Source organism: Sturnira hondurensis, unplaced genomic scaffold, assembly GCF_014824575.4.
Source record: "Sturnira hondurensis isolate 20B ecotype Veracruz unplaced genomic scaffold, ASM1482457v3 Scaffold0002840, whole genome shotgun sequence".
In the NCBI taxonomy this organism is placed as follows: Eukaryota; Metazoa; Chordata; class Mammalia; order Chiroptera; family Phyllostomidae; genus Sturnira; species Sturnira hondurensis.
Window position 1 is genome coordinate 7282215 of NW_028075471.1, and position 26686 is coordinate 7308900.

Sequence of the window (26686 nt, forward strand, 5' to 3'; positions counted from 1 at the left end):
TCAAATGAAAGCCAACTGATAATATGAGACATTGTCCAAAAGAAGGTTTCCCAATCTTTCAGAGAAAGGTGATGAGAGAATTGACTTATCACATGGCTCAGAGTGGGAAAGGCATGCCAAATTAAGGGAGTCTTTGTCACAGTAGTAAACTTTATTTATTCATTATTAATTTATCAAAAATGTGTTAAATGCTTAATCAATAAGTACCCTGAAAGTTAGGTACTGAGAATACAGAAGCAAACAAGACAAGCAAATCCCCAAATCCTCATGGAAGTTATAGTCAGACAATAAACAAATTAATACAAATTTACAATCTGATGTCAGTTAGGGATAAGTACTGTGAAGAAAAAATAAAGCAGAGCAAGGACAAAGAGAATGATGGGAAGGAGGACAACTACTATAGGTAGTGTGGTCAAAGAAGGATTCTGTGAAGAAATGTCATTTGAACAGAAACCTGAGTACTATGAGGAGGCAAGGCAGAGCAATATCTCGGGGAAAGCCCTGCGGACAGACACAAAGCAAATACAAAGATGTTGAGGTGGGATAAGCTTGACACATACAAAGAACAGCAGGAAAATCAGTGTGAGCAGACCACGGGGAGAAGGCAAGAGAATGAGATGAGATGAGGTGAGAAAAAAAGCATGAACCAAACCTGGAAAGGCCTAGAGTCTAGAGCCAAAAGATTGGCTTTGTTTCTGAGGAAGATGGGCTGCTACTGCGGGGTTTTATACAATTCCTACAGAGTAGCAAAAAGGGAGAAGGGGGTGGTGGGCATGGACACAGATAGGCATGTAGATTTGCTGGAGGAGATGGGGTATTTCGCTGTTTCTGTTTCCCCAGTGAAACATGAATGAGGGAATTAGAGGAGCAGGGAAAGTGAGGATAGGAGTTGGAAGTCTGAGGTATAGGCAAAGGTGTAAAATTTGTCTCTGAGAGCAGAAATATTAGGTAAATAATGTAGAATTGCCAAGTTGAGCAGAGGATCCACTTGAAATTTGTGGACATAAATTTAAAGTAAGGCAGTCCAGCATGGTTCTGTGTTCTTCTGCATTCATCCACACTCAGACCCAAAGTACACAAGCTAAGTGAAGGTCAGGGTTTTACCAGATGAGGATGACTGAGGATGAGCAAAGGAGAGATTAATCATAGCCCATCAGCTGGATGAGGAAGGAAGCAAGGGCATGAGAGAGAGAATGAATAGTGAATAAAAGCCATATGGCCCCAGATATGACCATAAGGTAAAGAAAGAGATATATGCAATTGAGACGCCAGACATGAGCATTCTATGTTGTTTTTACCAAGAATGATAGCAGGAGAATGGCAGGCATCAGAGAGTTAACCAGCAGGGAAAATCTTCAATAAATACACAGGACTAACAGGAGGCTAGTCTGAGGGCATGTGCTTCAAAAGTGCTTCTGCAGATGAAGAGAAAATGAGCTGTCTTGAAGTGACAATGAGGATGAAAGAGGATACTAACTCTACTCCAGACACTGAGAAAAAACAGCCACCACAGAGAAGAGAGGGTGACAGGAAAGCAGTAACAGAGCCAATAGTATCAGAGCAGTGCTGTTCAACAGAACTTTCTATGATGATGGAATGTTGAATATCCACACTGTCCAATAAGGTAGCCAGTAGTCACATGTGCCCAAGAAGCCCTTGAAATGAGGCAAATGTGGACTCCTTACAAACAGGGACTGTAAATGTAAATACACACGTATGGCCAGTGGTCACCATATCAGACAATAAAGGGAAATAAGTTTGGGGAGACAAAATTCTTCTTAAACTCTGAGTCTTCAGGGAAAGGGGCAAGTATAAGAGTGTGTCTGGGTAAGTTTGTGGGTCTGGAGCCAGAAGGCAAGAGAAGGTATGCTCGATACCATCAGCATTTCAACAAGCAGGATTTCAAAAACAGGATTCCATTTAAATTTATTTCTGCCATTTCCCAGACCACCTTAATTACCATATTGTCATGTAATAAAGATACTTGGAAAAAATCACCTTCACAAGTCTGAAATATCATCATCGTGTCAGAACTACTACCTCTCCTAGGAAGCATCTGGTATGAATGGACTTTTACTATTGCCTGTTTTGGGGACCTAATTGTCCCTTCTCGCCAAATTGGTTTTCTGTCTCTAACAAAGGAAGAAAATCTATAATTTTTTTAAATTTCCTGTTAAAAGATGCTGTTGTTTAGAAATCACATTTCTTATTTTTGTGTGTGTGTTTCTATACAAAAATAAAGAAATTTGTTCTTCATTATCCAAAATGAGGAAAAAGTAAGGTTGTGGCTGATTGGCTATAGCCACAAGCCTATAATTTGTGCCTTAAAAACAGTAAGAAAGGGTCACGCATCCCCATTTCCACCCACCACACCCACAGACATCCAGAATGACCTCATCATCATACCCTTAGCAGCTTGGCTACAAATGTAGCAGCAACAAGTCTGTCAATCTGTCCTCATCAACCAACCGAGGAGTGCCGACCTGGGGCCCAGAATCACTCACCTAGTAAAAGAGTCCCAGGTTTAGGCAGGGGACAGGCAGAGTACTGATAATGTCTAGCTTTCTTGACACTGTATTTGCTGGGGAATTAAGGAACAGTAAAATATTTTTTATTAGTTCCTGTCTGTTTTCCCAATTTCTAGTTAATTGCAACCAAAATACCTAAATAGTGTGTCCCCAGAGGGGTAACACAGGCCCTAGTTTAATAGACCCTAAAATACATAATTAAGAAAACAGCCTCTGTGGGGCTAATCAACACAGCACTGTAACTGGACAGATTTCCTGATAGAGGAAGGTCGATTCCTCTTCATCTTAAGGCAGAATCTATGCATTAAGTGTTGAGGAGGAGCAGAGTTTGCCACCCCAGAATATGCCTCCTTAGGATGCTGAATTTTTTACGCTGATTATTTTTAAGAAAACAAAAGATTCAAGAGATCCTTTTCTCTCTCCCTTACCTACTACAGATATTTAGGTAGAAAAACCTGCTTAAAGGGAGTTATAGCCTTAGCGTAATATGAACTTAGCACAGCAGCCAGGGAGGAACTAGCAAAGTCAGCTTGTTAGACTCCCCGCTGGGTGGCATGTCAAGAATTGGTTTACCAAATGTTTGCTCCTTCTCATCTACCTGTGAATTGCCTACTATTCTTTTGAAGTCCAAAGCACATCCCATGTCTTTACTCCTTAGCTCAAAATGGCATTATCAGCCTTATCTGCCCAATTTGTCTTTGGCCTGATATTTTTATGGAACCCCCACCTGCACATACATAATGGATTTGGTTATTTTCTCCTGTTAATCTCTCGCATGTCAATTTGATTATTAGACCAGTCAAAAGACCTTAGAAGGGTAGAAGGTAAATTATATTTCTCCCCTGCCGTGTCTTCACCTAGACCAGATGCCAAGATGAGTCCATTCTGGCCTCCATATCTTGCCAGCTGATTAAGCCCTAATGGGGCCTTCAATATTAACTGCGCTTCTCAACTCTAGGAAATTGGCCACAGTCAGAAAGAAGAATCAAGAAAGGAGGAGCTCACACACATCTACTACACTGGTGAGGTTGATTCTAGCAGATGCCCAGCCATGGATCAAATTTGGGTCCAAGATACAGATACAGCCCTCACTATAAGGAATTCCACAGTTTCTACTATTTGACCCAGGGTTGAACTAAGAGGCCTGAGGGTTGGACTAAGAAGCTCTTTTTTTCTTCCCCTTTGGGACTGTCATCAACATGGAGGCCAAAAAAGTATCCTGGTACGAGACAATTAACACCAGTTAAATATTTTATTCTGTAGCCACTGCCAAAGATAGTCATCTTAGAACTTAATTTCATTGGGAACAAAAAGACTCAAAGAAAAGTAGGTGAATGGAGTGCTGAAAACCATCCCAGCTACAGAGGAGAAACCTTACAAATCACAATGAAGATCAGCAAAAAGTAACTGAGTGACTCCCACTGTCTCTCTCTCTGTCCACAAGCCCCCTCTGATGGAGGAATTAATGGATAATGAAATTCCTATACCAATAGCAATAACCAAAATTTTAAAAAAGAAAAGGCAATCTATAAGAAAACAGTCAACCCCTGTAGAGTGAGAGTTAAATGTAGACTGAGAGATTAGCAAATATAAGGACCAACTCGAAAACCACTTAGAGATGAAGCAGTATGATGAATGATATACCAAAAGGTCAGCACTGTTCTTTTACCCTCTCCACCCATCAGTTTCCATTGCCCTCAATTTCTCTGGCACAAAACACAAAGCAGAACATAAAAACTTCACCATAAAAATTAAACTTATTTTGCAACATAAAAAAAACGAAGTTGAATATGATTTAAGCATACGGGCCAACTTCTCAATTAGGATTCCTCATATATATTAGAGCATTGATATTTAAAGCCGTTATAAGATGTAATGTACTCAGCAAGTACCACAGCTTTCTGCCCTATGCTCAGCTTTGCTGTTCCACTGTTAGTTCTCAAACAAGGGCTGGTGCCATTGATCCCCTCCCAAGGACCCCAGCCATGATGGCGGAAGTGGGGCTGGTGTCAGCACTTTCACTTTTACTTCCCCGGAAGCCACATGTGTACAGTCTGCTTTTAGCTGGTGTGGATGCCATGTTTTCAATCTCAACATGCCTGCGATATCTTCTGACAGATGAACTGTGAGATGAACTGCCTTCACACTCTCATAAGACAACATTTATATACAAAGAAACACAACACCAGAAAATATACATCTGAAATTAACATATCTACAAACTGCCAGATCCCCTTAACCAAACCTGTAAAAGCAATTAAGCCATTTTAACTAAACTAATTAAATTGATTCCATCAGAAAATAGGTCCCTTTCTTTCTCCCTATCCTGTCTCTGGGTTCACTAATAGCTTCTCTCATTTTGCCAAATCAGTAAGATATGTTTACATTTTGTAGGTATAATGTAAGTTATCTGAGTTATTAAACAATTGCTATCCCCAGACTCAGTTTAAAGAGAGCGGCCAAGTATCTGGTTATTTATTTATATCACTGCTATTTGTAGATATTGTTTTAAAGGAAGAATCCAAATAAAAGAAAAAAAGTCAAAAGAATTCTGGAAAAGATATAGTTACAAGGATGTTCATTAATGCACTGCATGTGCTTAATGTACTATTTGTGATAGTAAAATCTAGAAATTGTAAATTTCAAGCAAAAAAAAGATTGTTCTAATTAATTATGGTACAGCTATAAAGTGGAATACTATTTAAACATTAAAAATCGTGTATGTAATGGAATACCTAATAACATGAAATAAAAATTATGGTATTAAGAGGAAAACACATTGAAAAAATAGTGGGTACAGTATTGTCATTTTTATTGGTAATAGTCATATTTGGATAATCCAACTGAAAGTTTGGCAAACATTGATTGGTCAACCCACCCTCCATTTACAACTTTCTCTCTCCAGTACCTTTACAACTAGGAATAATTCTATAAAATGAGATATAAGCAAAAGTCTGCAGGGTGACACTATTATGTCCTGATTAAAAAGGGCAGATTGGTCTCACGGGCCTCTTGTTGTGGTCTCTGTATCATGGTGAATCAGCTGATGGATCCATGACCATATTGTAATCTCAGCCAAACATGGTAGTGAGGAAAAGAAGATAAAACCTTAAAATCAGCTGTTAGATACCACAAGGAACAACTGCAATTTGACTATTCATCTTTTCACCATTTGTTTTGATGTATATGTAGACACAATCAAATAATAGTCCCTAGAAGTCTATGGAGGGTTACTGAAATGAAGTTGAGGCTTTGGGTTGTGTGAATTAATAATAATAATAATAATAATAAACTAATAAATGCCATTCTTAAAGCAGGGCAGCCACATTGCCTCTGAATTGCCAAAACACAGGATAGTCCTCTTGAAAGCTGAAAGTTCACTCTCAGTATACTTTGATAATAGGTATAGGCATGATTCTCAGCCATCTAGGACCCAATTAAATAAATAAGGAATAATGTAATATCAATGTCAAAAGTCAATTTTAACTGGATTTACACATATCTCTTCTAGAACAGCTATCACTTTATAATGTGGCAAAGTTTGCATATCTGTCTTCCCACTAGACTATAAATTTCCTAAAGGCAAGGACCATTCCTTTCATCATTGATAAGAATACCCAAGCCTTCTCCCTTTCAAGGATTCAAAATCAAATTTAGATTCCAACTACAAATGCCTATAAAATGTGGAAGCAATTTTGACTCAGTCCTTCTTCATTCTAAGTCATCCTACTTTTTAAAAAAGTCAACAATTTTTTTAACATTTCCAAAATATCCTGAAGAGAGGGGAAAAATAACACATTAAATTCTGTCAAGTATCATTTACCTCCTCAAGCCCTGACTAATCAGAAGTGACTGATCCTGGCAGCTCCTTTTATCACTGGGTCTACAAGCTAAATTCAGCTCCTGTTGGAAAGTGCCAACATCCCTTCCCATCTCATACAACATCCCATCATGCCAATCACTCTAGAATCCAGTGATCTTGTGTGGCCATGGCTCATCAGATCAAGTAGAAATTATTAACCAAGTTTACAGGGTCCAAGCAGCCATATTCCAGCAGAGCAGTCATCAGGTTAAAAGAGATTAGAAGGGTACAAGAGCTATTACTTTTGATTCCTTGCTGGAACTTTCATGAGAAGATATCCACAGCAGTTATATACAGTGTCTGGCTCATTTCCAACTCTTTTGTCTTCAAATTCTTTTTAAAAAATCAACTAGGAAGGATAAGAAACTAGAAATTGGTGGTTGGTGCCCAAAGATTTTCTCCAGAATAAGAAGCCTTCGTCACTACACCCTAATTATGCAAACTGCTTCCATAGAGTCCAATACATTTATTTATTAAACCTTACCATGAGAAGAAGCCAATCTATAATGACTTGAGCCACATTTCACAATAGATGCCAAAGGACACATGATGTCATTTGCTAAAATGACTCAATCCAGATGGAAAACATTCTGACCTATACATAATTGATTGATCTTTGCTATGCTTTTCAGGTTATTTATATACTATCATCTGCATGAATGTATATCAGTGGTATTTACACTTGGCAGCTACTTTTGAGAATGCATTATTCAATTGAGATTTGAAGCTTTTTACAACCATTTCCTGACAAAACATTCATAAATGAAGGACAAAAAAAGGATGATATTTTAAAAATAAAGTTTAATGGGCTCTGAAAAAATAAAGGTTTGTTACTCTAATTGTTTTACATAATAGTGAACAAGATGTATCTATGTAAAGCTGAGTTCAAAACCCTGAAACTGAGGCTACTGAAGGACATTCTACCTACTTGCCAGTTTGAGGCTCAATAATGATGGTAAAATATGCCTTACCAAAGGAGTGGAATATTTTGGGTGCTTTTAAGGAAAACATCTTTTGGTGAAGGTAATTAAAGACCATTATAAATGGCCAAAGAAAAGAGCACAATATCTGATGCTCTTTGACTTTTATATTTAATTACGAAGTTGGTTTTCCAAAAGGGGTAAACCACAAATTAAATAACATTCAGATGATTGAGATGGCTTCGAGATAATCATAGAAGGAGAGACAGATGGAGGCTCTAGTTTACTGAAGGCAAACATGTAGCATATATGTCCTTGTTCCCATTATGCATGCCCAGGGCAAACATCAATAACTGATCACTGAGTTTTTCACTGAAGAGCTCTGAGCCCTGACAGGGATTCAGACCACTTTTCTAGGCAAGTAGTACCAATAAAGTGGAACATGAAGTGAAACATATTTTCCACTGCTGAACTAAATAATTATATAATTCTTTTCAGATCCCAACACATATTAGATACGAAAAACATGTATGTCATTATGAAATCTTCATAATTCAGTACCCTGTAGTTTGCCTGTCTAAACAAAAAATCCCACTGATCTAAAGGTGATTCACTGGCATATACTGCTATTCTGTCCTAATGATATAATTATATGAGAATTATATGTTATAAATATGATATGTATATAGTTATATGTGATATAATTATATCTTATATAATGATCAAATTAATTCTATCTCTTGTTGCCTACTCTGGGATCTAATCTAATATTCAACAGATTTTTAAAACCAAAATTTGAAAACATCTCTTTGAATCCTAAATTCAGCAGTACTCCATAGGTCATGACAGGATGATGTAAATCCAAGTGTAAATGAAAAGCAAAGAGGGGATCTGTACAGTATCAGATGGAAATGCTTGTATGTTCACATAAAAATATCATTCAACAGTATAAAAGAATGACCTACAGCCACATGCATCTACAGGGATACATCTTACAAACAAAAAAATAAAGGGAAACAGCATGTGCAGAAGAATACGTATGGCAGTGCTTTCTGAGTTGTATGCCTCAGTAACTAAGTTACAAATGCCCCAACATATTGATCCCCTCACTTCTGTGGGTGCGTAGGATCCAGAGTAGCCCAAGTCTTATGGTGAGACATACATAGCATGTATGTACTATCCCATTGTAACAGGGTGCAGCCAAGGCGGGGAGGCCCAAATAGGGATTTGTAATGGGGTCCAGAACTTGGTGCCCAGGAAATATTAGAAATATATATATTTAATATATTAAGCATATATTAAATATATAAAAATATACATTATAGATATATTGTCCTCACCCCCACAAGTCTGACCTGGAGGATGGGATGCATGGAGCAGGGCCACTGAGAGCTGTTTTGCACAGCAACAGTTTTGCAGATAACCTCTAGAATGGTTGTTTAACATTTCTATAACCTTTCAGTGGTTTCATAGATATGTTAAACAGCTGTGGCCATGCTTTGAGCCAGGGGATTGGGAGTGACTTCAACCCATAATGTAACTGGGAGGCAACTCCCCCTGGTTACAGTGCCTGGGTAAGAGCTGGGAGATGATTGGCTACGTACCACAGGGCCACACCTGCCCTGAATTACAGTGGCAGCTCAGGAAAGCTGGAAAAACATGGGAATGCTGGCAGCTGTGGCCAAGTGTGGGAGGAGTCGGAAATGGTGTAGCAGAGGAAGATTGGCGCTGGGATTTAAAGCCAGGTGCAGCAGCCATGTGGGGTCTTTTTGGGACCACTCAGCGTAGGCGGAGAAGAACCACAGACTTCTATTTCTTTTTCTGGGTATTCTAAAGGACTTTGGGACCTCAGTGAAGACATTAAGTTATTACTCTTAAACTATTAAGACATTAAGTTATTACTCTTAAGTTATTACTCTGTACGACTCTTTAAATAATCCCTTTTCTTTTCACCAATATCTGGCATTGAGAGACATCTTTCCCTGGAGACGGGCAAGGCGAGCCTAGTAAGGGGTGGGGGACCCCCAGAGCACAAGGGTGGGTCCATTCGGTAATAGTGTATTGTTCACCCCCACCCCAGGTCTGTTCTGTAACACCATGGCACCATAAAATATTTTCAAGTTCAATGTCATGATATGCCATGATATGAAGTTGGGAAGCTCTGCTATAAAGCCATTTTTTATGATGCTCAAAAACAAGCATTATAAAATGCTCTTATTTAGGGATAGATGTGACAAACCTATTTTAAATAAGAAAATGAAAGCAAAGGAAAAGTGAGTGAAAAATGCATCCAGTATATCCACTCCCTCAGCATAACATTTACTGTTAGAAAGGAAATGCAGGGAAGGAACACATGATAGATGGCAATGTTGCAGTTTCTCAGCTGGAATGTGGATTCAGTGTCTATTTTATTATGCTCCAAATATATTGTTTTATAAATATAAAGTATTATACTTCTTAAAAATATCAAGATTAAGAAGCCACAAAACTTTGTAGCTTATTCAGAATCACAGTAGTATCTCAGTATGTCAACTTAAGAATAGATATAACTTTTTAGGAAAGTCTTAAAGCCAGAAGTTTCTAATGGTCAAAATGCTGCTCAGTGATGCCAAGATTTCATTCTACTAATCCAACAGAGTAGTCCAGAGATTTCTAACAGTCAATATGACTGTCCTATTCAATGATTACAAAATTTTGTTTTCATCTAACTAGAGTATTCATGACAAATTACTAAAAACCTAAAGCTCCATTTCCACATTCAAATAAAAACATCATAAAAACCATATGAAAGCCTCTTAATTAGGATTCATGTAGTTCCAAAAAATAAAAATCCTCTTAAAAAGCTCAAGTAACGTGGATTCCTGGATGAGGAATTAGAGGTGTTGGATAGCACACGAGACAGGAAGTATTGCCAGATTTCACAAGGAACCAAAGCCAGAAAGTGGGAAGTTACTTAGATCCAATACAACACACTCACACTCCCTCTGGGGCTCCAGGAGCTCATGTCTGTACTGCTTTTGGGAACATTTACCCTATTTTCTCTACCTTTAGATGTGCTTGCTCTACTTTGGCATTGATATGACCAAACACCTGAAGGTCTCTCTCTGCAGCATAAGTAAAAACCAACTAGTGTTCTGAGCACCACTTCAAAATGACCAGAGGAAAAATATCTGATTAGCCCAACCAGCTTGTCAAAATCAGTCAATACCTGGTCTAAACACAACTACACATCTGGAGTTAGCCATTTAAACACTTAGAGGAGCCAGGCAGGTAATTACAGGTGTGATGCTGACCAGGTGTAAAACAAGAAGTTAGAAGAAATAGATTTGCAACCAATGGTTCATGCTGCTTCTCAACTTGGGCTTTATAACAGAAATACAGAGTTTCACCCAAACCTCCGGATTTTAAACACATATCTGTAGGCCAAATTGGGCCATGGGCCTCTGCTGTCAGTGTCCTACATAGAATGAATTGTGGATATTCCAGATTCAGAGAGTTACAATGTATAGACAGGGCTGTAGGTACCAGACCTTTGAATGGAAGGACAGTTCTCACAGGAAGGGGTCATAGGTCAGGCAGTCAGGCAGTCACTCCAAAGAAAGCTGGGATGACACAGTATTCTTACACCCCCTCACACACAGAACATGTTAGATAAACTTCTAAAAATATCTTTTTTGAGATCAGATACAGGCATACCTCAAAGACATTGTGGGTTCCGGTCCAGACCACCACAGTAAAGCATGTAAGACAATAAAGCAAGTATCACAATAAAGTGACTCGTAATCTTTTTGCTGGTGGAGGCAAGGGTCTTGCCTTCAATTTTCAAAAATACCACATCTGTGAAGCACAATAAAGCAAAGCACAATAAAACAAGGTGTGCTTGTAGTACCCTGGGTAGAGATAATTCTCACGTGACTTTGTATAAATTCATAGAAAAAAAGCAATAAAATATAAAGAAATCAGACAAAGCTAACTAGAGCCAGAAAAAGACAGCATTATCTCCTTTTGTATGCATGGCCAAAAATGCTGCCATAAAAAGACTACTCACTGCAAAGCAATTACAGATTCTTTCTTCAAATAACTAAGATTGACACAGGACCCTGTCTCAATTTTTCACCCTATCAGAACTGTCAGGTACAGACATCTCAGCCTAAATGTCTAAGAAGCCTGGCCTGAGTCCCAATCTTGGGTAAGACAAGTGCCCCCTCAGGTGTTTTCACAGCACCTGGCCTTGTCTCTGCTATGACACCTAACCCAAGTAGTATATGTGCATAGCTCTCCATTTGTGTCTGCAGGTAGGTGAGCTTCTTGAAAGCAGGAACAATGTCTAGTCTTCCTGTATGCCCCAGTGCCTATATGTTGAATAAATACATGAACTCACATACTTTGAAATTTTTATTTCTATATTTTAGCATTTAATTCAAGAAAAGAAGTTGAATTTAGAATTGGTTACTCCCTATTCTTTCGTATGAGCTTTAAAATTTTCAATAAAAACACTTTTACTTAAGGCAAGAGGTACATATACATACTGAATTACTACATACTCAAAATCACATAGTTGTGAAACTTTTTGGAATATGTAGTCATATTCCAAAATATGGAATATGACTAAAATGTAGGCTAAAAAATCCTTAAGGAACTTTCTGTCAGCTTGTAGATATGCATGGCTTTTCCTAATATATCTATACTAATACTAAGTAATATACCTACCCCTAGTCCACAAACTAAGATATAAATATAACTTATATAGAAAAATAGGGCATGGGAAAATTCTCTACCTAAGCACATAGAATCCATACATTTAAACTTAGGTGAAATTTGGAAAAGTACATTGCATGCATTTCCCAGAAGACTTATGTTCCATTCTAAAGAAATAAGTCATGGCAAATTTCCCTATTACAAAAATCTGTTTAGTAGGAATTAATTTTTAAATGAAATAGATGTAGTATTATTTATAGTTAAACACTATTCTTCAGTAATTATTGAAGGTGACTCTAGTATGTTTTATCATTAGTAATTGTCTCCCTTTTCTGACTTTTATATTTAAAGGTCTCCCTTTAATATTCTGACTTTACTGCTATCCCAGGTCTGGTGGTGCTGCGCCATCTGCAATCTGGCAGCCTAAATATAATGTGGGGGAAATGAAGCATTATTTCAAAGCAATAAGCATATCTGCAACAGAAAGAAGTTAAGTGAGGCCCATGTCTCCAGTCACTTGTCCCTAAGTTGCAACAAATTAACACTAAAAGACTCAATGTTTTATTTCCAACAGGGGGCAGTTTGTCCTCCCATTCTAGTTAGATGGAAGTATTTGGCAAATGCCTTTTTTGGAAAGAATTATTTAGCAATGGAATTCCAATCAGTGTCACAAATAAAGCAAACTGAAAGACAAATGGATAAATGAAGAAATGTATAGCACCATTCTCTTAACTGTCCCCGGAGTAGTCAAAGAACATGTATGAATGACCCATGGGCATGGACAATGGGGTGGGGGTGGACTGAGGGAGCAGGGGGTGGGGCAGGCCAGAGGAGGGCAAAGGGGGTACAATTGGGACAACTGTAACAGAACAAACAAGAAAAAAAGAAAAGTATAACAGCATTTGCCAAGGCAAATTCCACTCATGCGTGTTACCAAATTAAATGAACATTGTGTTATATTAAGTTAAACAAATTTCCTTACTCCAAAACTTATCAGTCTTTAATATTCATAATGATACTTATGAATTCTCAGGAGTGGGGTACAGTATGCAGCTTTTGCCCTGCATACTGTCTACATTAAGTCTTGTAACTGCTCTTGGGAACAGATTGCTACCAGACAAATCTAGGGTGAAATCCAAGTTCTCTCTCTCAGTGACTGTGTTCCCACATGTAAGTTTCTTAACCCCCCTGAGCACTCGCTACCTCATCTGAAAAATCAGCCCTTAATTTGTATTAAAAGTCCTATCCCTGACTTCCCTTTGAAGTTATTTCCTGTAATAAGTAACAGATAATAACATATTCAGCTGAAACAATTCATTTCCTATTCAATTTAAAAATTCACACAAATTCTTTTATGCATTAAACCAACAGCTATGAAGCACTTAGCATACCAGAATGAGCTAGTAACTGAACATAAGCAAACAAATAAAACATGGTAAAATAATAAGCATTACAAATACTTAAGAGTTTAGCATATTGACTGCCCACTTGTCAAAACTGACAGAAAGGATACACTTGGTCTCAATATATACATTTATATTTTGAAAGATTTACACAGCAAGCTGATGATTCTTTGAAAACAATATAGGAAAATACATATAAATACAGAGATAAAAAGAATGGGATAAAAATATTTCCTGGCACGACTACTAATTTTTTTAAGTCACAAATACATTGTTTATGTAAAATTTTACAAGTTTGAATGATGTTCTCTTTCTCCAAAGATGATTAGATTTTCTTCTGGCAGGTGGATAAAGACAGATCATCTTGATTCAATCGAGACTGATGTATTTTCAGTATGTTCTTATCTAGGATATAGCTATTCAGGGGCTTCAGTGAAAGGCCTTAAACATTTGTTTACCAGGACCCCACCTGCTTGAAGCTCTGAACTCTGTGAAACACTACAAGACTGCTGAAATTTCTACTTTTCATTTTAGTTTCTTAGCAGGTGTTTTCAACCTTATTTTTTGGTTGTCTTCTCCTAGGAGTATGCAACAAGGTCTCAGGGAAAGTTTCATGCAGCATTTTAAACTTACTCTTCTGTGTTTCCTTTCCTCTGGAATCTTGGTTCCTCAAGCCCTTAACTCCATTAGTTGGAAAAAAATAAGCTATTTTTATTTTAGGAAAAAAAGTTTAGGTAATGCTTCTTACTGATGGTTCATGCTTTCATTTTTCATAGTTTTTAATATTTTAAAAAACTCATCACATTGTCATTACTCAAATATGAACACAAAGAAACATGTAGTAATGGAAAACAAAAAAGTATTGACCTTCATTAGGCAATCAACCCTCAGATAATGCTGGGAAATCTGAACCTTTCTCAAGTAGGAATATAGAAGAGAAGGGGATGTGTTATTTATCACACCCAGTATTCAGCACAATTTTATTGCTCCTTGGTGAATCCAATGCTTTTAAAGATGCTATTATTATTTGGAAGCCCTCCAGAGAGCACTAAGTATTAAAAATAGCACCTGTATAGTACCTGTAGCTAAGTCAAATCACTTGTTTATCACCCAGAGTGATGAAAATGATTTAATAAATTATTACAAATACTTGATCAATCATGAACACAATTTTTCTGCTCCAAGAAGTTAACGGGAATATCTATGCCTGATTTAATACATATCTTTTTAATAACTTATTTAATGGGGAGATAAAGGTAATTTCATGGGTTTTTAAAGTTAAAGACATCGAAACTTTTAAACAGTCAACACAAGACCTTCCTTCAAGTATCTTCTGCGTCTTCTTCGTCAGCATTTACGTAAAATCTTGCTTCTGTAATAGGAGTCCCTTTTTCTTTTCCTTTGTAGAACCGGATGCTCCTCTTGTCCAGATCTAAGAACATTACCCAGGCTTGGCAAATCATTGTTATTCTCCAGTTATTATTTCTGCAATGAGCATGTGATTCAACTTATTCTGATGAGATATGGTACTTGGATTTTATAAAAACTACTGCAAAAAGATATCCCACTGGGGTTGCTAAACTAGAAGAATGGAAGGCACAATGTGGTAATCCCACATAAAGAAGGCATGCCGAACAGTGAAGCCAAAACTACCTAAAACTTTGCAGTTACATGAGTCAATGAATGGCCTTTATTGCTGAAGCCAGGTTTGTAAGACTGAATTTCAGACCTGCAGCCAAGAGTCCTTATTAATAGAGAGAGCTACAACTAAAAAGTCCATAGCAGCAGCCAAGTCTGTCAACAAGTGATTAACCCTCAGGTTTCAGAGAAAACTCTAATTGAAATAACAGTGGCATTAGAAATGTTTCTCATGAATATGATAAAATTTACTCTAGTCCACTGATAACGGTTTCGTTTCCTGCCTTCATTTACATTATGCCTAAGACATGAGATGTGAAAATTTATCAATAATATCAAATAACATAGCTACATAGGTCCATTCTTGAAGTTCCATAGAGAGATTATTATTGGCATTTTAACCAGTTCCTCACAGATGCTTAGTTATTTGAGGACTAAAGCAAGTTATAAAAGGTTCCAAGAAATGAGGAAATCTTCATGTTTTTCATATTTTTAAAATTCTGTTTTCAGCTTTGGCTTAATACTGCGGTCGTTGATGAGAACCATGAGTGCTATTCCTCGAAGGGAGGCTACAAATAAAATAAGAATTCTTCAGCATCATTTTTTTCCTTTAAGTAAACATTCAAGCATGTGCATGTATAGGGATCACATATTTCTACTTGTGGCATTTAATCACACGTAAAGTAAAATGTGCAAGACCACGATTTTAAATACTAGTTTAATAACATTTATGCACCTAATTTTTAAATAATTCTCTTCCTCTCTGGAGAGGCAACTAATGTCAAAAACTGGTATTAAGGTGAGTCATGGTAACTGAAAAGGCATGAGCAAGGCACATGTCAGAATTATTAATTTTTTTAAAAGATGAAATATTCCCTTCTCTAAAATTATACCATGGTAATACATGCTGAACTTTGAAGTGTGGCTCTGTTTCACTAATCACTGTCTCCAGGAAAAAGAGGCTAAAGGAAGAAAAAAAGAGAAGTACAGCCATGTCAAATCCCCAAATAAAACATAAGTCAAAAAAATGACAAGTTTGTTTGTTAAAGTAAACTTTTCAATGGGACAATTGTAGTTGAGACTGTATTATGGCCATGCCAAAATTCACCAAGGCAGCAGTTTTCAAACTTTATTCTGAGTCACATTCAAAAAAAGTTTGAAAACAACTGTCTTACTGAATGTGTTTATATAATAAACAGTATATAACATCTATATAGATATAAATACATACATACATATATATATATATATATAAAGTGACCTAGGATACATGTACATAAAAAGTAAAAGCTCTAACTGTATTCAGTGAAGTCTGTTATTTCTTATTCTGTATTACTTTGTCTATTGTATTCTATTCCATTTCATTTCATTCTTTTTTATTTCATGAAAAACAAATGCTAATCACAAGTCACTAAATTGTTTTCACAATCCACCATCAACTTACAGCTAGACATAAAGCATATGATCTGGCATAACTGGAACATACAAAAAATCATAGGCTAAAATAATTAAACATATTCAAATCATTACCAACACATTTCAGATTATGATTATTCTTAAAAGAAATTGTATCAACTCCACACAGTCAAATTTCTTATACTGTTCATTAACTTCACCAAATGTTTTCATAAGCACTTAAAGTGAGATATTTTATTCAGAATGATATCCTACTGAACATATTTTGAAATAACCCCATGGAAGCTCACCATCTCAGATAGACTGAATCCAAAAACACTAATCACTAATTATTCTATTCTCTCTCTCTCTCTCTCTCCCCCCCCCAGACCCCTCCCCCGCCACGGACAAGCCTCTATAAAAGCAAATGAAACATAATATGACAGGCTAATATTCTAATGTAACAAGGAGGTAGTACCATTATCTATTCTGTTTTACCTGTGTATTAACTACTATTTGATTACTCTTTCTACAAGGAAAATGTTTTCTTAACGATCTCAGAGGAAGACAATGATTTCATGACTAAAAAATGTGATGTGTGAAACAAAATATTGTTTGCTCCCCGCTGGTATATATACAATGACTGGGCCCCCAGATTTTCTTACATCTCAAACCCCATGATGATGCCATCCCACCTACAGTATTTCCTTTCTCCTGGAGGCAGGTGCAGAGAAGGAATGTTTCCTTGCCAGACCCACCATTAACTAGAAATTCCAGTGTCCTGAATGCCTATGTTTTCAATTTTTAAAGAAGTGGCCTTAATTTCTACTTAAAAGATTTCCTTTATTAACTCATTTCTAAGAATGTATAGGTTGGCTTATTTGAAAGAGCACTTTATAGAAATTGGACATTGTATCTTTCATCAATATGACAGACTGATGACAGGTGGATGGGTTTCCTATTGAATCTCATGTCACATTTGTTAGATTTCTGTTGAGACAGAAGGGAAGACCCAGCTTATGACATTTATTTGTCTTATTTCTGCTCCATAGATCATTCATAATCACATGTAGGGAAAGAAGGGGGTACTGGAATCGTGGAAGCCCATTCTCACTCATGCTGAAAGCAGAAGCAAATGGTGCAGCCCTCAGAGCTGAGGGTAAACCTGTGTGGTAAAAAACAGCGATGTTACAGCACAGCTGGTTCAGCATTGTGACCAAAACGAGCCCACTCCAAACCCTGGGGTTCGGTCAACAGTGGTTTTCTTAACTTGGTCCTTAAAAGCTGAATTTTATGTTGAACCATATAAAATGCTTAAGTATATTGGTGTGTGTGAGATAGAAATAAAACTCTGGGTTTAATAAGGAAACAAAAATGCACAGCCTCCAAACAATTGTAGCTACTATAATTCCAACAGGAGGTGCTGAATGGTTGGAGGTTGGCATGGTCAGTTAATGGAGACATTGTTAGCCATGTTTCTTAGCACAATTTTGGAAGGAGAATGAGGCTGGCAAAAAAGGGGGGGGGAAGTCCTTTGTTAGAAATTCCTATTCTTTATTTTTCTTTTTCTTTCATTGTCTCTTTGTCTCGTTGTCATACAGGCAAGTAAAAAAGGCTGGAAAAAGAAGAGGGGGTATTAAGAAAAGGAAAAAGAAAAAAACATGATGCCCTGTGGTCTGTAGATGTGTCTCGTCAGTTGGTACCATGTGCCTTCCTTGAGTCAGGTCCTTAAAAGACCCAAGATGAGCAAGTAGGGATAAGCAGCTTTGTGGTGGTTAGGACAGTGCTTCTCAAACTTTAATGTGNTTGCTTAGCACAATTTTGGAAGGAGAATGAGGCTGGCAAAAAAGGGGGGGAAAGGCCTTTGTTAGAAATTCCTATTCTTTATTTTTATTTTTCTTTCATTGTCTCTTTGTCTCGTTGTCATACAGGCAAGTAAAAAAGGCTGGAAAAAGAAGAGGGGGTATTAAGAAAAAGAAAAAGAAAAAAACATGATGCCCTGTGGTCTGTAGATGTGTCTCGTCAGTTGGTACCATGTGCCTTCCTTGAGTCAGGTCCTTAAAAGACCCAAGATGAGCAAGTAGGGATAAGCAGCTTTGTGGTGGTTAGGACAGTGCTTCTCAAACTTTAATGTGCCTACAAATCACCCTGGGATCTTGTTAAAAAATGCCAATTCTGATTTTGAGGTGGGGTCTCAGATCCTGCATTTCCACTATTAGAAGAAACCCAAGCTGGTATTCCGTTGAGTGCCCCATGCTGCTCTTTCAGTATGAAGCAGTGGCATACCCTTAGCCTTTTCCTTTATGAGAGTTTCACTTGACATCTTTTCCTTTTTAAATACACCTCCAGTAGAGAGCAGAAAAGCATGGCATCATACAAAAGCACTTGCCCTAGAATCAGAGTCATTTAATTTGAATCTCCTCTCTGCAAATGATTTGTTGCAGGTAATTTTTTAAAGTCCTGTGAGGTTTGTTTTCTCCATCTATATAAACTGGGCATACCATCTTCTTAACTCTCAGGCTGCTATAAGGACCAAATGATATCACGTGCATAGCCTGGTAGTTTCATTTATGGAATGAATGAATAAACAGTCTACAGCACAGTAATTCTATCCACAGATAATAAAAATAGGGGTGGGTGCTACAATATCTGAGTATACATTATTTTTTCTTAATATTATGGCGTTGGCTCTTTCTTAGATTCACAACTGTGAGTTACAAACAGTTCTAAACACATTAAATCAAGAACTTCTCCCCACTGCCAAACTTCTCTGACTACAGAAAGCTACTCTCTGATCAGTAATGACAGAATCCAAGGCAGACAAGGTTTTATAAGGATTCTTGCTCTACCTAATGGTAAAAATACACTTGATAATTTTCTTTTCCCCAATTAGTTCAATTTCTACACTTGTTCTTTTGGACATCTTCAATTCCTAGTTCCACTCACAGAGGCTCCTTGTCCTCAACCTTCCCCTTTTCATCTCTCTTCTCCAGTCTGAAATCAGGCTCCCCTTTGCTCTCACAGTCAGTCAGGCAAAGGCAACCCCCATACTCATGCTGTCCAGCTGGTGAATATGAGTTCTTCTCGGGGAATCTAGAAGATACCTCTGAGTTAACCAGAGAAATTAAGGGGGAAAAGCTAATGCAAGCCTTCTCTAACCCCTGACCCCACATCCATAGACTGAAACCCAGGATTTTAAAAAAAAAAGAAAAAGGAGGTGGGGTGATTTTATTGAATTTAAAGACACAACAAAGGAAACCAAAGAAAACTGTGAAATAGTGACTGTAGCTGCCATATCCTGCCTCCCCTGACTACCTCCATCAGCCTCCAAGACGCGTAGGGCGGGCAGTGAATGGATCCTAGGAATCATGCCTTTGCCCTCTGGGCCTTGTCATGACTCCTCTTTAGGTGACACTAAAGGGTCTTGAACAGAAAAGGCATGGCAACCACAGAAGTCCCACCTCACGACAAGATCCAGCGATCATTCAGAGACGCCTGCCCTGCTGCCACTCCCTCTGCCTCATTGTCTTCACTCCCACAAGCAGAAGTGGAGTCTGCTTCCCATCAGCCCATTTCCATCTCAGACTGAATCAGAAGAGCAAAGTAGTATTGGCTCATCTGTCCTATTAGATGGACTCACATGATTTTGCCATATTTGTGGCCTGAATATCAGCAATTTCACATGATCCAACCTCATATGCTATTTATCTAAACAAAGTTTCATGGTCACAGAAAATACTAAACTATTTCTGTGGCTGAGCTACGCTGACCAGAACAAAGTTATCTCAAATTCACATACTAAAAGGCTGAATATTTTAAACTAAGACATACCTAATGTGGTCCTTACCCTTACTTTCTACTTTCCTAGGGAGGATAAGTTCAGCAAACTTCTTTAGGAAATGTCCCATCAGCAGCAGCAGCAACTATCAGTCAAGTACCACGCAATCACTGTGTATTTACTCTGTGTAAGGCATGAGCAAGATAGATCTATAAATGGAACATAATTTCTCCATCTAAGGAATACCTGATCTAGCTGGAGAAAGCAGAGAAAACAACACAAAGATGTTAAGAATGAAGCAACAATATAGGAAAAGTCACACAATAGACCATAATCATTTGCTAAATGAGTGGAATAGAAAATAAGGGCAGTGAGTTGAGAGGCGGAAGCAATCACCTAGAATCTGATTTGAGCCACTTTCCATCTAATTTAGCTCATCAGTCACCACACCCTCCCAGCTACTTACTCAGGAAACTTACCACAGAAATTGAAAATCACCTCTCTGCCTACTCATAACTCCAGGATGATGGTCCCAGAGGTGTATACAAGTAGGTCTCAGACTACTTCCTCTCATTTACTGGATCTATCTCAGGAAAAGACAGAAGAATGAGGACATTAATGCTGGACATTTTTCTCTCCTCTAGGTGAAGTCAGCACGCCATGGCAGGGGGAGGGAATCAAAGCTAATGTATATGCTTCACTATAAACCGCAGCCACTTGGTGGCTAAGCACTTAAACAAACTTTATGACACATCTTAACTCTGAATTTCAACCCTCTGAGCAGTTGCCAACACTCAAAAAGGCCATAGCTGTGAGTATATTACATATACTGCTTTGGGTGCAAATGAGGCCATGCTAACACTGCACAAGCAGTGGCTACGTCAGCTCTTCCTTGCATGCTGTCATTCACAGAGCCTCCTGTGGTACCTTGCTGTGAGCTCTACTGGGTGCCTTAGGAGACAGTACCCAGCCATGAACCCTATACCCAGATCCTCCAGAATGAGGCTGTGTCCTTGCCAAGACTGAGTGCTTTGCAAGTGACAAACTCTCCAGGCAGCAGTGACTCTGCCTGCCTCACTGCTCCCTGCACAGTGGGATGTTCCATGAAGAAATATAGAAATGCCCTTTGGGAGGAAAATAACACTGTCACCTTCTGTCCCCTGGGCCTGATAAAGGTTTGCTTATACCCTGAGAAAACATCACTGATTAGGCCCTTCCTCCCACATCTAATCCATAAGAAAGATCTGTCAATTTTATCTGCAAAACACCCCTTGAATCCTCTCCTTTTCTCCATCTCAGTGGGCATCCTGTTGGCTGAATATCAATCACCATTACTACTTACATGGGCCTCTACTCAAGCCTTCTAATATTCTGCTTCCATCCTTGCTCTTCAAATCTATTCCAAACATAGCAGCAAGAGGTACCTTCTTCATACTTTAAATGGATCATATCTTCCTAGGCCTGATCCCTTCAGTGTCTTCCTGTTATACCCAGAATGAAATCAAAGCTCTTTGGCCTGGCCAGCAATGCCTCTGAGACCTTGTCCAAGCTTCTTGCTACAGGAGGCCATCTAGTGGGATATATAAGAGGCCTGGCCGATGCTTCCAATTACCTAGGCTGGAATCCAAGGTCAACTGCTCCCCAGAAGCCTGGGTCGGAATCTCAGGTCCCCTGATCTCTGTAGCTTTGAGACAGTCACTTAACTTCCCAGTACTTGAGTATCCTCACATACAAAAAAGAATATATCTCATTGAATAGTTAGAAGAAGTAAAGTGTGATACTACATGCAAAATGCCAAGAACAGCGGCAGTCCATGGTAAGGGCCTTGTGAATATAATTGGCCCAGTGTGCTTTTCTGTTCTCGGACACATCTTTCCACCTCGGGGCCTTCCAGCCACTGTGAAATGCCCTCGGCCCTTCGGCCCTTCCCTCCAGCTCTGTACATGGTTATCTCCTCCCTTCTTTTACATTATCTCTGCAGAAAGACCTTCCCTAACATGTCCAACTGGGATTCCCCAGACCTTCCATTATTCTCTGGGGCAACTCTTTATTTTCTCCATAGCACTTGTGATAACTTGCAATTATTTCCTCTCTTTGGCTATCCACTTACTTCTTGACTTTCTCTTCCACAAGATTTTAATTGTTATTAAGGACTTGGACCACATTTCTGTTGTTTATCCTTGAATCCCCAGTACCCAGAACATTGCCTTGACTCAGGAATCTTCCATTAAGTTACAATTTATTCTTTTTATACTTTTAATGGATTTTAAGTATATTTTGACATTATCCGTTGGTATAGACATCTGTTTAACTATTTAAAACAAGTATTTGTCTTAAGAAAAAAAGTTACTATTTTCATTGTTTTATTTTTTTTTTAATTTTTTTATTTAACTTTTGTTCAAGTACAGTTTTCTTTCTTGTATTCCCAGCCCTGCACCCCCCCAGTGCTCCCCACCCCCCTCCCATCTCCGCCCCCCATCCCAGCCATTGTCCATGTGTCCTTCATACTTATTCATGTGAGTCCATCCCCTTTTACTCTGTGCTTCTCTCCCCTCTACCCTCTGGACCCTGTCAGCACGTTCTGCATTTCAGTGTCTTTGGTTACATTTTGCTTGCTTGTTTGTTTTGTTGTTTACATTCCTGTTAAAGGTGATATCACTCGGTACCCATCCTTCACTGCCTGGCCCACTTCGCTCAGCACAATGCCCTCCAGCTCCATCCATGATGCCGCAAAGGGTAGGAGCTCCTTCTTCCTTTCTGCAGCATAGAATTCCATTGTGTAAATGTACCATAGTTTTTTGATTCAGTCATCGACCGATGGGCATTTAGGTTGCTTCCAACTCTTGGCTATTGTAAATTGTGCTGCTATGAACATCGGGGTGCATAGGTTCTTTTGGATTGGTGTTTCAGGGTTCTTAGGATATACTCCTAGCAGTGGAATTGCTGGGTCAAAAGGCACGTCCATTTTTAGTTTTCTTAGAAAATTCCATACTGCTTTCCATAGTGGTTGTACCAGTCTGCAATCCCACCAACAGTGAACTAGGGTCCCCTTTTCCCCACAACCTCTCCAGCACTTGTTGTTTGTTTCTTTGTTTATGATAGCCATTCTGACTGGTGTTAAGTGGTATCTCATTGTGGTTTTAATTTGCATCTCTCTGATAGCTAGCGATATCGAGCATCTTTTCATGTGTCTCTGGATCCTCTGTATGTCCTCCTTGGAGAAATGTCTGTTCAAGTCCTCTGCCCATTTTTTAATCGGGTTGCTTGTCTTCTTTGAGTGGAGTCGAGTGAGTTCTTTGTATATTTTGGAGATTAAACCTTTGTCTGAGGTATCATTGGCAAATATGTTTTCCCAAACAGTTGCTTCTCTTTGTATCTTGATACTGTTTTCCTTAGCCATGCAGAAGCTTTTAATTTTGATGAGATCCCATTTGTGTATTCTTTCCTTTATATCCCTTGCTCTAGGGGACGTATCAGTAAAAATATTGCTGCGTGGAATGTCTGAGATTTTCCTGCCAATGCTCTCCTCTAGGACTTTAATGGTTTCCCGGCTTATATTTAAGTCTTTTATCCACCTTGAATTTATTTTGGTGTATGGTGTAAGTTGGTGCTCGAGTTTCATTTTTTTGCATGTGGCTGTCCAGTTTTCCCAACACCATTTGTTGAAGAGGCTATCTTTACTCCATTTTATGTTACTGCCCCCTTTGTCGAATATTAATTGACTGTAGAGGTTTGGGTTTATTTCTGGGCTCTCTGTTCTATTCCATTGGTCTATGTGCCTGTTTTTATGCCAGTACCAGGCTGTTTTGATTACAGTGGCCTTGTAGTACAGTTTGATATCAGGTATTGTAATCTCTCCTACTTTGCTCTTCTTTCTCAAAATTGCAGCTGCTATTCATGGTCTTTTGTAGTTCCATATAAATTTTTGAAGTGTTTGTTGTATGTCTGTGAAATATGCCATCGGCACTTTAATAGGTATTGCATTAAATCTGTAAATTGCTTTGGGTAGTTAATAGCAAGTATGTGGATGAGTTTTGTTGAGTCACTCACTTAAGTCCCCTTTATCCCTGGAGCTCAGACCAACTCTCAGGGGCTGGGCTGGAGAACAGACACCTTGACTGGCCTCTTCGTGACTCATCCTGCCCCACTCTTTTTAATGAACACACAAGCCTTTCTTCAAGGCCTCCATGACCTTCAGGCACATGCTTAGCAAACCAGATTCTAAGTGCTCCTTTTGGCTCAGTTCACCTCTCTCTCCTTCTCTGTATGTACAGGGGTGTTTGTGTAGTACACATACATTTTTGCATATTTACATGTTATGTTAGCTCAGATTCCACAAAAGCCCAGCCTGAGGAAAAGCTCATGTGTTCCTGATTTATTAGAGAGAGTATGCCCTCCCAGGAAGCAAGAGGGACAGGAGAAGCAAATGGAGTCAAGGAAGGAGAAAAAGCAGGCACAAATTACTTTTCTGAGGTGGCCACCACTTTTCTCAAGCACAACTGATTGTTAGATATCCCTGGCCCATCTTCTAGGAGGGGCCATGTGAATGACAGCTTCTCAGGACAGTCAGTCATGGAGAAGAAGGAATTTTGTTATCCACCCAATGGTCATGGGAGGGGCCTGAGTCCAGCTACAGCATCTCAGGCCTCAGCTACAAGGGTGTCCCAAGGGGAGGTGAGGCGTAACAGGAGGGACTTGGAGCAGTCACTGTCATAGCTTTTGGCCATTAGAGGCAGAAGTAGTGCCCTGGCTCAATAACCATGAGAGCATCAAATACCAGCAATTGTACAGATCTGGAGTAGGCCTAACCTGAGTCTAGTACAAATGCATAAGATGGTGATAACCATCCAAACTTATTGTTTTAAAATGCGAAGCATATGACATATAAGTTCACTACTCACAAAGCTGTACTTTTGGCAAAACTCTCTAAATTTTTAACACCATGTTTTCCAGCTGAGCCCAGGTTCAGCCTCTGAAACCTTAATGTAAAGTTGTGAACAGCCACTATATCCAATAAAACACGATACATCTCCAGGAGATACCATTGTAATAGAAAAAGGTTTTCCCATACATTAACTATTCTGATCTCTGCAAATTTGTAACACTCGGTGGGGAAGGTATAGCTCATCTCTCTTCTCAGATGGGCAATTGAGATTTGGAGAGAGTACATGGCATGGATAGAGTCACACACTTTCAACAACAGGAATGAGAGCCAAGATGGCCTGACTCCCAGCTATGTGCAAAAATACCTACTCTTCATATACTATAAGGCAATAAGTTAGAACCATTTTAATATTTTGTTAATTTAACTACAAGAGGATAAAAATGTGTTTCTGAAGGCTGTTCTCCTCTATTGTTTTATTTTTTTAGCATACATTGGAAGACAGAAATGAGAACCTAAAAAAAATCACAATAGTAATGCAAATAAGGATAATATAAGAATTTTAAAAATTTAGACCTGAAATTAAAAGATGAAACCATACTGTCAAGCTAATGAAAATGATCAATTTTAGAAAGTAGAAATGCAAAAAAAAAGTATTCCTCAACATTTTCCCATCTAACTCAGCTCTATAGCTCAAGAGACAGTGTCCATGGTTCTCTTTAAAATTTTGGGAGAAGAGGATATCATTCAAATAATACTCTTTCCAGAATCAAACTCTGTGCACAGTAGCTCTCACCAGTATGCATTTGACACCAGTTTTGCAGGTTTAGCATCTCACAGTGTTACACATCTAATTTAAGGGGCAAAGTTTATTTCATATAAAGCAATGCTGACCTTCATCATGGAGTGATCAGAAGTCAATCTGCCAATGGCTCTTCTAAGCTTTGACATTTATAGGGGAGATGGGTCAATATTTCTACTGACTCTTCATTCTTCCGCCATCCACCAAATACATCCAGTCAAATGTTCAGAGTTTTGTACATGTATCTTAATAATCTGTCATCTAATACTTGGAGACGAAATATACTATCACATAACATCAAGACTATCTGGAGCTTCAGCTAAAATACCATGGATCTGATACTTAAAGCTCATTGGGAGTCTGTTATATGAACAGAACTGTGCTAAGAACTGATTGACTCCTAGGTGCATTGTTGGCCCTCATTTTCCTTCCTAACAACATTCTCATCTAGGCGCTTTAAAGCTTTAGCCCTCCACTTTTCTTCAGCAAAGTTTCCCTGCACCGTGCCCCACTTTATCCTTCCTTCACTAAAGCCAACCAGATTGCCCTTCCCATAAGTGGCTATTTCTGCACTGAGCAGCACAGCTAGACCCTTGGCCTATAAAGCTTAGCACTAAACTTTCCAGCATTGTCCTAAGACTGTATTGGCCTAGTAAGCAGATCCTGCTCTCCCACAGTGTGGTTCTTGCTGATTTTTATATCTCCTATAGTGCCTTGCTTACAGCATACACTCAATAAGTCTACATCGCCTGGTTCACTCAATAGACCATAAGCTCTTTG

General features: G+C 38.6%; 1 long non-coding RNA gene across 1 annotated transcript in view; it reads left to right on the plus strand.

Moving 5' to 3' along the window:
- Positions 1-26686, plus strand: part of LOC118983401 (uncharacterized) — a 260736-nt gene that overhangs the window by 125732 nt on the left and 108318 nt on the right. The window contains exon 2 of the long non-coding RNA XR_005065721.1: positions 23953-23958. This is a non-coding gene — a long non-coding RNA (uncharacterized LOC118983401). The remainder of the gene's footprint in view (positions 1-23952; positions 23959-26686) is intronic.